The sequence below is a fragment of the Hyperoodon ampullatus genome (genome assembly GCF_949752795.1).
Source record: "Hyperoodon ampullatus genome assembly, chromosome: 5".
Lineage (NCBI taxonomy): Eukaryota > Metazoa > Chordata > Mammalia > Artiodactyla > Ziphiidae > Hyperoodon > Hyperoodon ampullatus.
In genome coordinates, this window is record NC_136918.1 from 122,673,244 (window position 1) to 122,685,436 (window position 12,193).

The following is a 12,193-nucleotide window of genomic DNA, read 5'->3' on the forward strand; positions in this document are numbered from 1 at the left end:
ACACATATAATTTATTTTCCTTTAATTAAACTATTTGAATAAAGTAAAATTAGCCTAACTTTGAGTTGAGTTTATCACTGTGAATCCAGATGTTAATTCATAATTGATAAATCCTTCATTTTAAAGAATCTCAATATTAATTTTTTTTAATTTTCTTTTCTCTCAAGCTATAATATTCATTCATCCTATATTTTACAATCTGTAACTTACTTCAAGATGCATATATGTAATACCATTTTAGTGGTTCATCTCAAAATTAGAAATAAATTAATGATTTCCACATATATGGATGAGGGACTTCTAGGAAAAGATGGTACACTAAAGTCTATTTACGTGCTCAGTTTTCATCAGCGCCAAGTGATGTGATTAAAACATAGAGTGATAAGGAACTGTCAGAATGTTGCTTAGAGCAATAAATAGGGAAATGCATTTAACTTCATGCCAGAAACTTCAGGGAAGGCAGAAGAAAAGAAACAAAATATAAATTACAATGGCAAGGTAGAAAATGCTGTCTTGCCCCAACAAAATATAAAATGAGTGGTAAAATTGTATAATTTCACCCCCTCCCCCAAGAAAACATATCCTGTGTTTGACAACAGATAATTTCAATAAAAATCTAAGAAATAACCTATGGAGGGCTTCCCTGGTGGCACAGTGGTTGAGAGTCCACCTGCCGATGCAGGGGACACGGGTTTGTGCCCCGGTCGGGGAAGATCCCACATGCTGCAGAGCGGCTGGGCCCGTGAGCAATGGTCGTTGAGGCTGTGCATCCTGTACTCCGCAACGGGAGAGGCCACAACAGTGAGAGGCCCGCGTACCGCAAAAAAAAAAAAAAAAAAAAAAGAATAGAAAAGAAAAGAAATAACCTATGGAAAATTCCATACACACCTACTTACATTTCATAAGAGATAATGAAAAGTGTCATAGGGTTACTATCTTTTAGAGCATTATACTGAATGAGAGAACTAGACAAGGCTTATCAATGTTGCATACAAATTTATACTGGGCTGACGTATTGAATATTTAATGGGATTTCCTTGAAAAAATAAAGGTAAACCTAGTTTCCCAGCAAGATTTCCACTGAGCACAAAACAAATCCTATTCTTTCTTCAAATTAAGCAACATAAAAGAGGATGGAATGTAGCTCTCAAATGTTGCCTAAAAATGGAAAGACAACCTGGATCCAGATAAAATGGTAAGGGATTAAGAGAGAATCACTTTACATTCCCACCAACAGTGTAGGACAGTTCCCTTTTCTCCACATCCTCTCCAGCATCTATTGTTTGTAGACATTTTGATGATGGCCATTCTGACCAGTTTGAGGTGATACCTCATTTTAGTTTTGATTTGCATTTCTCTAATAATTAGTGATGTTGAGCATCTTTTCATGTGCCTTTTGGCCATCTGTATGTCTTCTTTGGAGAAATGTCTATTTAGATCTTCCGCCCATTTTTTGATTGGGTTGTTTGTTTGGTTTTTTTTTTTTTTTTTTTTGATATTGAGCTGCATGAACTGTTTGTATGTTTGGAGATTAATCCCTTGTCAATAACATCATTTGCAAATATTCCCTCCCATTTTATTGACTGTCTGTTCATTTTGTTTATGGTTTCCTTTACTATACAAAAGATTTTCAGTTTAATTAGGTCCTATTTGTTTATTTTTGTTTTTACTTCCATTTCTCTAGGAGATGGATCCAAAAAGATATTGCCACAATTTATGTCAAAGAGTTTTCCTCTAGGAGTTTTATAGTATCCCATCTTACATTTAGTTCTTTAATCCATTGTGAGTTTATTTTTCTGTGTGATGTTAGAGATTAAACATCTCTAACATTTAACAGATCTTATTTCATTCTACTGTGTATCACAGCGAACTATACTCAATATTTTATAATAACCTGTAAGGGGAAAGAATCTGAAAAAGAATATATACATATATATAACTGAATCACTTTGGTGTACACCTAAAACTAACACAACATTGTAAATGAACTATACTATAATTAGAGAGAGAGAATCAAAAGCCCTTGACAGAATTTTCCACATAAAAAAAAAAAAAAAAAAAAAAAAAAAAAAAAAAAAAAAATTTGACATGAAACTCAATCATGAAACGGAGAAAAGTAAGGAAAAAGAAAGAAAAGAAAATGAACACTTATTTAAAAGACAGAGAAAAACTCTTCAAAATAACAGAAGAATGTGGCCTCAAATATTTTGCAGTATTGACTTATATAAAAAAATGATTCAATAAAACAAGTGGCCATAGATGAGATATTATTTAATTCAGAATAAATTTTCTGAGCTAGTTTCTGTTGCTTTCTGAGCTAAATATATCAATTGAGAATCAAAATATTTTATAAAAATTTTAAATTACATTTAAATTTTTCAATCACATCTAAATAAAACAGCTGTGATTGAAAACTGGATTCCAATTAAGGCAGAGGTTCGGTCTTTTTACAGAGGATGATAAATATGGTGGGGAGAAAAGGAAATGTAATCTGTTTCCCTAAGTGAGAATCATAACATAGAAAAAAATATATATGTGTGTGTATATATATATAATTAGGGTGATTTTTAATTTTTTTTCAAATTCTTCAATTTAACTTCTATTTATTTCAAGTGAAATAAAATTAATATTTTGTATTCAGTTAGCATATATAACACTCTTATGACTATATCTAATATCTATTCTACTCTTCATATCAATAGAGAGATGGCTGGAAGCATATCACTGTTAAATACTATGGTCCATGTTGCTGAAGACATCAAAAACTAGCTCAGTAGTTTACTTACAGAGGAAGTGGTACTTTTTTTTTTTTGGAAATTTATGATGAAAATCCTGATGAATCCCATTATTAATGAAAAATTTTCATAGTGACATGAACAATTAGGGAAGAAGATGTCTTCAAAGTGAAGCGTACCTTCCCCCCTATAAACAAAGGGAATCCAAAGGTCCTTAAATCTGGCTAGAAAACAAAGTGCTCAAAATTATTTTCCTGTTCCTGTGATACTTTAAAATGAAGCTTTTAATCTTCTCAATCTCTGAACCTGAGGGTGAGAGATGATATATGTCTTTGAGAAAGAAAGAGTCCCATTAATATTGAAATATTTTCAGCTATTGCTCAAATAGGTCAGAAATACACATTTTGAGTGAAAGTTATGGCTTCAACAGCCAGAAAGTATTAAAATATAATTTATGAAAATTAATGCACAGAAATCTCTTGCATTCCTATACAGTAACAACAAAAAAATCAGAAAGAGAAAATAAAGAAGCACTCCCATTTACCATTGCAATAAAAAAAAAAAAATACCTAGGAATAAACCTACCTAAGGAGGCAAAAGACCTGTATGCAGAGAACTATAAGACACTGATAAAAGAAATCAAAGGCGATAGAAACAAATAGATATATCGTGTTCTTGGATTGGAATAATCAGCATTGTGAAAATGGCTATACTACCCAAAGCAATCTACAGATTCAATGCAATCCCTATCAAAATACTGATGGTGTTTTTCACAGAACTAGAACAAAAAATTTTACAGCTTGTATGGAAGCACAAAAGAGCCCGAATAGTCAAAGCACTCTTGAGAAAGAAAAATGGAGCTGGAGGAATCAGGCTCCCAGACTTCAGACTATACTACAAAGCTACAGTAATCAAGTCAGTATGGTACTGGCACAAAAACAGAAATATAGATCAATGGAATGGGATAGAAAGCCCAGAGATAAACCCACACACATATGGTCACCTTATCTTTGACAAAGGAGGCAAGAATATACAATGGAGAAAAGACAGCCTCTTCAATAATTGGTGCTGAGGAAACTGGATGGCTACATGCAAAATAATGAAATTAGAACACTCCCTATCACCATACACAAAAATAAACTCAAAATGGATTCAAGACCTGAATGTAAGGCCAGATACTATAATACTTTTAGAGGAAAACATAGGAAGAACACTCTTTGACATAAATCACAGCAACATCTTTTTTGACCCACCTCCTAGAGAAATGGAAATAAAAACAAAAATAAACAAATGGGACCTAATGAAACTTAAAAGCTTTTGCACAGCAAAGGAAACTCTAATCAAGATGAAAAGACCACCCTCAGGATGGGAGAAAATATTTGCAAGCAAAGCAACTGACAAAGGATTAATCTCCAAAATATACAAGCAGCTCATGCAGCTCAATATCAAAAAACAAACAAACAAACAACCCAATCCAAAAATATGCAGAAGACGTAAATAGACATTTCTCCAAAGGAGATACACAGATTGCCAACAAACACATGAAGGGATGCTCAACATCACTAATTATTAGAGAAATGTAAATGAAAACTACAATGAGGTATCACCTCACACTGTTCAGAATGGCCATCATCAGAAAATCTAGAAATAATACATGCTAGAGAGGATTTGGAGAAAAGGGAACTGCCTTGCACTGTTAGTGGGAATGTAAATTGATATAGCCACTATGTAGAACAGTATGGAGCTTCCTTAAAAAACTAGAAATAGAACTACCATATAACCCAGCAATCCCACTACTGGGCATATACCCTGAGAAAACCATAATTTAAAAAGAGTCATGTACCACAATGTTCACTGCAGCTCTATAGCCAGGACATGGAAGCAACCTAAGTGTCTATGGACAGATGAATGTATAAAGAAGATGTGGCACATATATACAATGGAATATTACTCAGCCCTAAAAAGAAAAGAAATTGAGTCACTTGTAGTGAAGTAGATGGACCTAGGGTCTGTCATACAGAGTGAAGTAAGTCAGAAAGAGGAAAGCAAATACCGTATGCTAACACATATATATGGAATCTTAAAAAAAATGGTATTGATGAACCTAGTGGCAGGGAAGAAATAAAGATGCAGACATAGAGAATGAACTTGAGGACACGGCTGGGGGAGGAAAGAGGAAGCTGGAATGAAGTGAGAGAGTAGCATTGATATATATACACTATCAAATGTAAAATGGATGGCTAGTGCAAATCTGCTGCATGGCACAGGGAGATCAGCTGAATGCTTTGTGATGACCTAGAGTGGTGGGATAGGGAGGGGTGGGAGGGTGGCTCAAGAGGGAGGGGATATGGGGATATATGTATACATATAGCTGATTCACTTTGTAAAACAGCAGCAAGTAACACAACATTGTAAAGCAATTATACTCCAATAAAGATGTTAAAAAAATGTAATGTTTGAGAAAATGTTTTGTTTTTTTGCTCTCAGAGGTTAAATCAAACTAATTTATTTTAATAACAGGGAAACGTCTAGAATAGCAATTATATGTTCAAGTGGGAAAAAAACATAAAAAACAAACCAAACCAAACAAAAAAATTTCCTCAATTTAGCAAACCAAAAATAGAAATAAGAATTAAAAGAATATGTAGCCACCATCTATGCCTATGGAGAAGTTTAACCCTCCATGGGCATAGAGTGTTTAACCTCAGGCTTTTATTTTTTAAAACTAGACCATTTCATGTGGCTGATATTCATAAACACACTCATTATTCTTTACCTCTGTATTAATAGAAGAGAGTTTCAAATTTTGACAGAGCAACAGAAAAAGTGTATCCAGGCAATTTACTCAATGTGTTATATGTCTTAAGTCTTAAAATTTGTATGGAGACATAAAAGACCCTAGCCAAAGCAATCTTTAGAAAGAAAAATGAAGCTGGAAGAATCAGGCCTCCTGACTTCAGACTATACTGCAAAGCTATAATCATCAAAACAGTTTGGTACTGGCACAAAAAATAGTAACATAAATCAATGAAACAGGATAGAAAGCCCAGAAATAAACCCATGCACTTGTGGTCAATTAATCTACAACAGAGGAGGAAAGACTATATAATGGTGGAAAGACAGTCTCTTCAATGAATGGTGCTGTGAAAACTGGACAGGTAGTTGTAAAAAAAATTAAATTAGATCATTCTTTAACACCATACAGAAAAATAAGCTCTGAGTGGATTAAAGACCTAAATGTGAGATGGGACACTATAAAACTCCTAGAGGAAAACATAGGCAGAACACTCTCTGACATAAATCACAGCAGTATCTTTTTTGATCTGTCTCCCAGAGAAATGGAAATAAAAACAAAAATAAACAAATGGGACCTAATTAAAATCATGGACAAAGAAACAAACTTATAGAAAGTGAGATCAGATTTGTGGTTACCAGAGGTGGGGGATGGGGTGGATAGAGGTGGAACTGGATGAAGGCAGTCAAAAGATAAAAACTTCTAGTTGTAAGATAAATAAGTACTAGGGATGTAAAGTACAACATGTTGAATATATTTAACACTGCTGTATGTTATATATGAAAGTTGTTAAGAGAGTAAATCCTGAGTTCTCATCACAAGAAAAATATTTTTTTTATATTTCTTTAATTTTGTATCTATATGAGATGATGGATGTTCACTAAACTTACTGTGGGAATCATTTCATGATGTATATAAGTCAAAGCATTATGCTGTACACCTTAAACTTATACAGTGCTGTATGTCAATTATATCTCAATAAAACTGGAAGAAAAAAAAAAGGAAACGAACATCATGGAATGAAATCAAAAGCTTCTGCACAGCAAAGGAAAACATAAACAAAAGAAAAGACAACCCACAGATTGGGAGAAAATATTTGCAAATGATGTGACTGACAAGGGATTAGTCTCCAGAATTTACAAACAACTCATGTGGCTTAATATCATCAAAACAAACAACCCACCCAAAATATAGTCAGAAGACCTAAATAGACATTTCTCCAAAGAAGACATACAGATGGCCAAGAGGCACATGAAAAGATGTTCAACATCCTTAATTATTAGAGAAATTCAAATCAAAACAGCAATGAGATATCACCTCACACCAGTCAAAATGGCTATCATCAAAAAGTCACAAACAATAAATGCTGGAGAGAGTGTGGAGAAAAGGGAACCCTCCTACACTGTTGGTGGAAACATAAATTGGTACAGCCATTATGGAGAATAGTATGGAGGTTCCTTAATAAACTAAAAATAGAACTACCATATGATCCTGCAATACCACTCCTAGGCATATATCCAGAGAAAAACATGGTCTGAAAGGATACATGCAGCCCAATATTTATTGCAGCACTATTTACAATATACAAGACATGGATGCAACCTAGATGTCCATTGACAGAGGAATGGATAAAGAAGATGTGGTACATATATACAGTGGAATATTACTTAGCCATTAAAAAGAATTAAATAATGACATTTGCAGCAACATGGATGGACCTAGAGATTGTCATACTGAGTGAAGTAAGTCAGACAGAGAAAGAGAAATATCATGATCATGAAATATATGATATCACTTATATGTGGAATCTATTGTAAAAAGAAATGATACAAATGAACTTATTTGCAAGACAGATACAGACTTACAGACTTAGAGAGCAAATTTATGGTTACCAGGGGGAAGTGTGGGAGGAAGGGATACTTAGCGAGTTTGGGATTGACCTGTACACATTGCTATATTTAAAATGGACAACCAACAAGGACCTACTGTATAGCACAGGGAACTCTGCTCAATGTTATGTGGCAACCTGGATGGGAGGAGAGTTTGGGGGAGAATGGATAACATGTATATGTATGGCTGAGTCACTTTGCTGTGCACCTGAAGCTATCACAATATTGTTAATCGGCCATACTACAATATAAAATAGTAAATTAAAAAAATAATAAAGCCCTAAGGTTAATCTGATTAATATCTGCAATTAGATAAGTAAACTGAGACACAGAGAATTTAAATTACCTCTCAAAATCACATAATTGATAAGTGAAAGGGATGAAGATTCTAATCCATGCATCAAAAACCAAGAACCTGAATACTTTCCTACAATGTTTATTTGTTATCTCTACCGCCACCACCACCATCATCATCATCATATATTGCATGTATCTTTACTCCTTTCCTTTTCAATTTTATTTCATCTTTATAGTCATGAAGAAGAAAGGATGTGTGAAAAGGCATTGCATGGGAACAGCTTGTTTGTTCTTCCTCTGCTGATGGTATATTTTGCAACACTCCTTAGGCCTGAATGTTTGCCACAGACAATTAAGCAGGTGATAGATGAACTCTTGGTTTTTCTGGGATGTAAAATAAACTATACTGAGTCGGAAAAAATCAACACACAATATGAATGATGCGTCCTTGCAGACGAGTCTGCATTTCTATCAGCCTCAAATTGATTCTCATTGTTGAGCTATAAACATGTCACAGTATTGTTTAACTGTCAACAAAGTGTATGTTTTTGCCAACTGAGCTAAATATAAAAATTCAGTATTACTGAATGATCATATTTGGTTCATGAGATGATAAAATGTAGCAATTAATATATTTCAGTGATAAAAATTATATTAATAAAAGTATGATGAATGTATATATATTGGCACACACACATTTCAATATATGCCAATGTACTCTAAATCATGTTCTTAGCACTGTTTGTTGCTTACTCAGTATTTGTTGACTGAACTCATACTTGTTCAATGCATACCTTTATTTTAAGTCCTTACTTTTTTGGGCAGTACTGACATCTTTACATAATGGAAAAAGATCTTTCAAAATAAATTACATGCAAAGAATAAAAATGTACACGTTTATCTTGGGAATTGCAGTACAAAGCTAATAGGTCATATAAAAGTAATATATATATATATATTCATATATATGTATATATATATATATATCTTAATTCTCATAATTTTCTCCACTTCACATGCATATTTCATGAAAGTAAAATTTTAATGGTAAAATAGACACAAATTTTCAAGTCAATCCTGTAGAACGTGAGATTGAAAGAAAAGCTGAATGAGATTTAACTGCAGAATATGTGCTTTGTTTTTTTTAAAAAATCACAACAAAATTGACCCAATGAATAAATGACAAAACATTGAAAAGTGGCTACATGGGTGTCTCATTAGTTTGGGTACTTTTCTGTACTTTTTCAGATATTTATCATTTAAAACTCAAATTAGTAAGATAAAGTAAAAACTCAAGATATGTGTGAAAATACTAGGCACTGAAGAAACTCCTCAAAAACAAGAATTACTTCTTTGGAAGTTTAGTGCTAAAAATTAAATAGAACTTTTTGAATCCCTATATGGGCATTGTGAGCATTTGTAGAATCATGTCAAAGTATTTGAAAAAATGTCATCAGGATATGAATATTTTATTAGGAAAAAAGCTTAAATGAGACATAATTTTTGAAATGGAAAAAATAATAAATTATTTAATCAACATACCCAGGATAACAGGACTAGAATTGAATAAAAACTTACTTGTGAGAAATCCATAACTGGTAATTATGAGGGGAGGAGAGATGAAGACTAGAGTTTGTTAAAATTTCTATGATACCCACCCATGTCACATTCCTGCTACTAATTTAAAATTTTTCACGTATCTACATCATGCATCAAGAATCTTTTATGTGCTAAACTTGATTATTGGCCGGGATATTGTATCAGTGCTGCCAAGTTTACCAGAGATGGAGCCAACAGCATAAATTCAGCAGTGAAAAATATAAAGTGGATCAGAGAGAAAACTTGGGAGCTTGTACTATACAAAGCAAGAACAGGAAGAACAATGGACTTACGAAAGAAAAATGCCTGATATATGAAACAGCAAGGGCGCTGGTGCACCTGAATCATAATGTTAAGTGGAATGGGCAAGACTGTCACTGAGAGGAGATGGATGAGTTAGTCAGGGGACAAATTATGTTGGCCATGATATTTAGGAGTACGAATATTTTTCAATTTGGAATGAGATATTATTTAAAGACTTTAAGCCAAAGAATGACAAAATCTGAAGTAAGCTTTCAAATGTTTATTTTACCTGCAAAAGTGAAAGAATGGAAACCAATAGAAGACGATTGCAAGTACTCCCGATGAAAAAACGATGATACTTTGGACCAAGATTGAGTTAACAGAGATGAGAAAGTAGACAGATCGAAGACATATTGAGGAACTATAAAATGCAAGTATGTCCCTGATGTTAAGCTAAGAAAGCTCTTTATTCATCAATCATGCAGTTTCTGAATAAAACACTTATCTATTTGTTCACTCATTCAGTGTACAAATATTTATTGATCACCCATCAAATGTTGGACACTTTTCTACATCAGCAATAAAACATGTACTTATTTAATGTAATTTAATTTTTTAACTTCAAAAAATTTTATTTAAGTAGAGTTAGCTTACAATATTATATTAGTTTCAGGTGTACAGTGTAATGATTCCACATCTTTATAGATTTTATACCATACAAAGTTCTGATAGCATTGACTCTATTCCCTATGCTGTACATTATATCCCTGTGGCTTTTTAATGTTATGACTAGTAGTATGTATTTCTTAATCCCCTTCACCTATTTTATCCATCCCCTCACACCTCTGACCTTTGCTAAGCACTAGTTTTTTCTTTGTATTTATGAGTCTGTTTCTATCTTGTTATATTTATTCATTTGTTTTGTTTCTTAGATTCCACATATAAGTGAAAACATAAAGTATCTGTCTTTCTCCAGCTGACTTATTTCACTAAGCATCCTTGTCAAAAATGACTAGATTTAATTCTTTTACATGGATCTCTTTTATTTTAATAATAAGAGAGAGAAAATAAGCAACCACAGACACAAAGTAACATATTTACTAAGAAAATTACTCAGTAGGTAAGAAAGTAATAAATGCTGAGGGAGTCATAAAATAAGTATGGGGGACAGTGAGCCCCTGGTGGAGAAGGGGAATGAGCTTTCCACAGAATGAAAGAGAATCATTAGGATGGGACTTCTTGCATAGATGACATTCAGGAATAGGATTATGTGAGATGGAGAAATTAATCATGTTGATATCATGGGGGAGCTCAAATTAGGCAGAGGTATCAGGAAGGAAAAAGGCCAGCAAGCTAAGGCTTAGATCTTTTAACAACAATCAATCAAAACAGAGAACCAAAGTGTCTGAAGCAGGAAAAAATGAGGAGAATCATGGGAGATGAGGTTTAAGTGCCCAGAGGGAGGACTAAACCCTACAGCACCTTTAGGCCATTGTAAAGACCCTGGGAATATGAGCGGTCAAAACATTTTGAGTAGGCACTGAAATCATTCAAAAAGTTTAAGAACATCTCTGGCTACTGTGTCAAGATTACGTTCTAGTGAAGCAGAGGGAGAGGCTAGACAACTGATATAGAGGGTATTTAAGTAATCAAGGATAGAAGATTTGGTGATTTCCCCATGCTAGTAGCTGTGGATGTGATAATAAGTGATCAGATTAAGAACATATTTTGAAAATAGAAACAATAGTATCTCCTGATGAATTGGATGAGGAGGGTAAGAAAAAAGAGATATTACTGTGGTGCTGTTTGTTATTTGTGTTTATTATTGTTTTTTGGTTGCCATTAATTTAAATTAGAAAGTTCTGGAGGGATTGAGTTTAATTTCATGGATGAAAAAAACAGTTCAACTTTAAACATGCTAAATTAGAAATTTCTAAATGGATAGGCCCAGTAAGCACACAAATATTTAAGTTTGAGGTTTAGAAAGGTTTGAATGAAAAATGTAATTTACAAAGTCATTGTACACAGATAAGAGTTAAAGCCAAAGGACTTGATGAGAAAATTAAGAAAGTGTTTGGATAGTGCCCATATGAGGTTCTTGATCTTGAATTTAAAGTGGGAGCACTTAACTAGGTAATAGATAGTAAGTTGGATTTGGATAGCATTGTAGTGCTGGTGAGAAAATATGAGTAAATGAGAGCATAGCAAAGTATAGGCAAAGAACCCTTGTTTCTACTTACATTCCGTATACTCTTAATGTGCTCCCATCTCCTCATTTTTTTCTCAGCAGTACTGCCACTTGTCTAAAGTCAACTTTCTTCTTCTCACTTGAATTAATGCTGAAAGAAACTTGCTTCTTAGGTCCAGGCTTTCTGATGTTTTTGAGGGAATTTTTTGGAGGTCTGATTTTATTTTTAATATGGTACACTAATATAAGGTTAAAAAAAAGAAAATGTGTATCTCTTCTTTTTTAGGTAACCATGTCCCCAGGCAAGGCTAAGAACAAACAAACAAACCAAAAACATAAAAGCTTAACTCTTACTAGTAAAATGCTACGTCATTTTCTTAAATACTTGAGCAAAAGATTTTTGCTTACATTTCATAACTTATACTAAATAAGGGAAGACCATTAATTG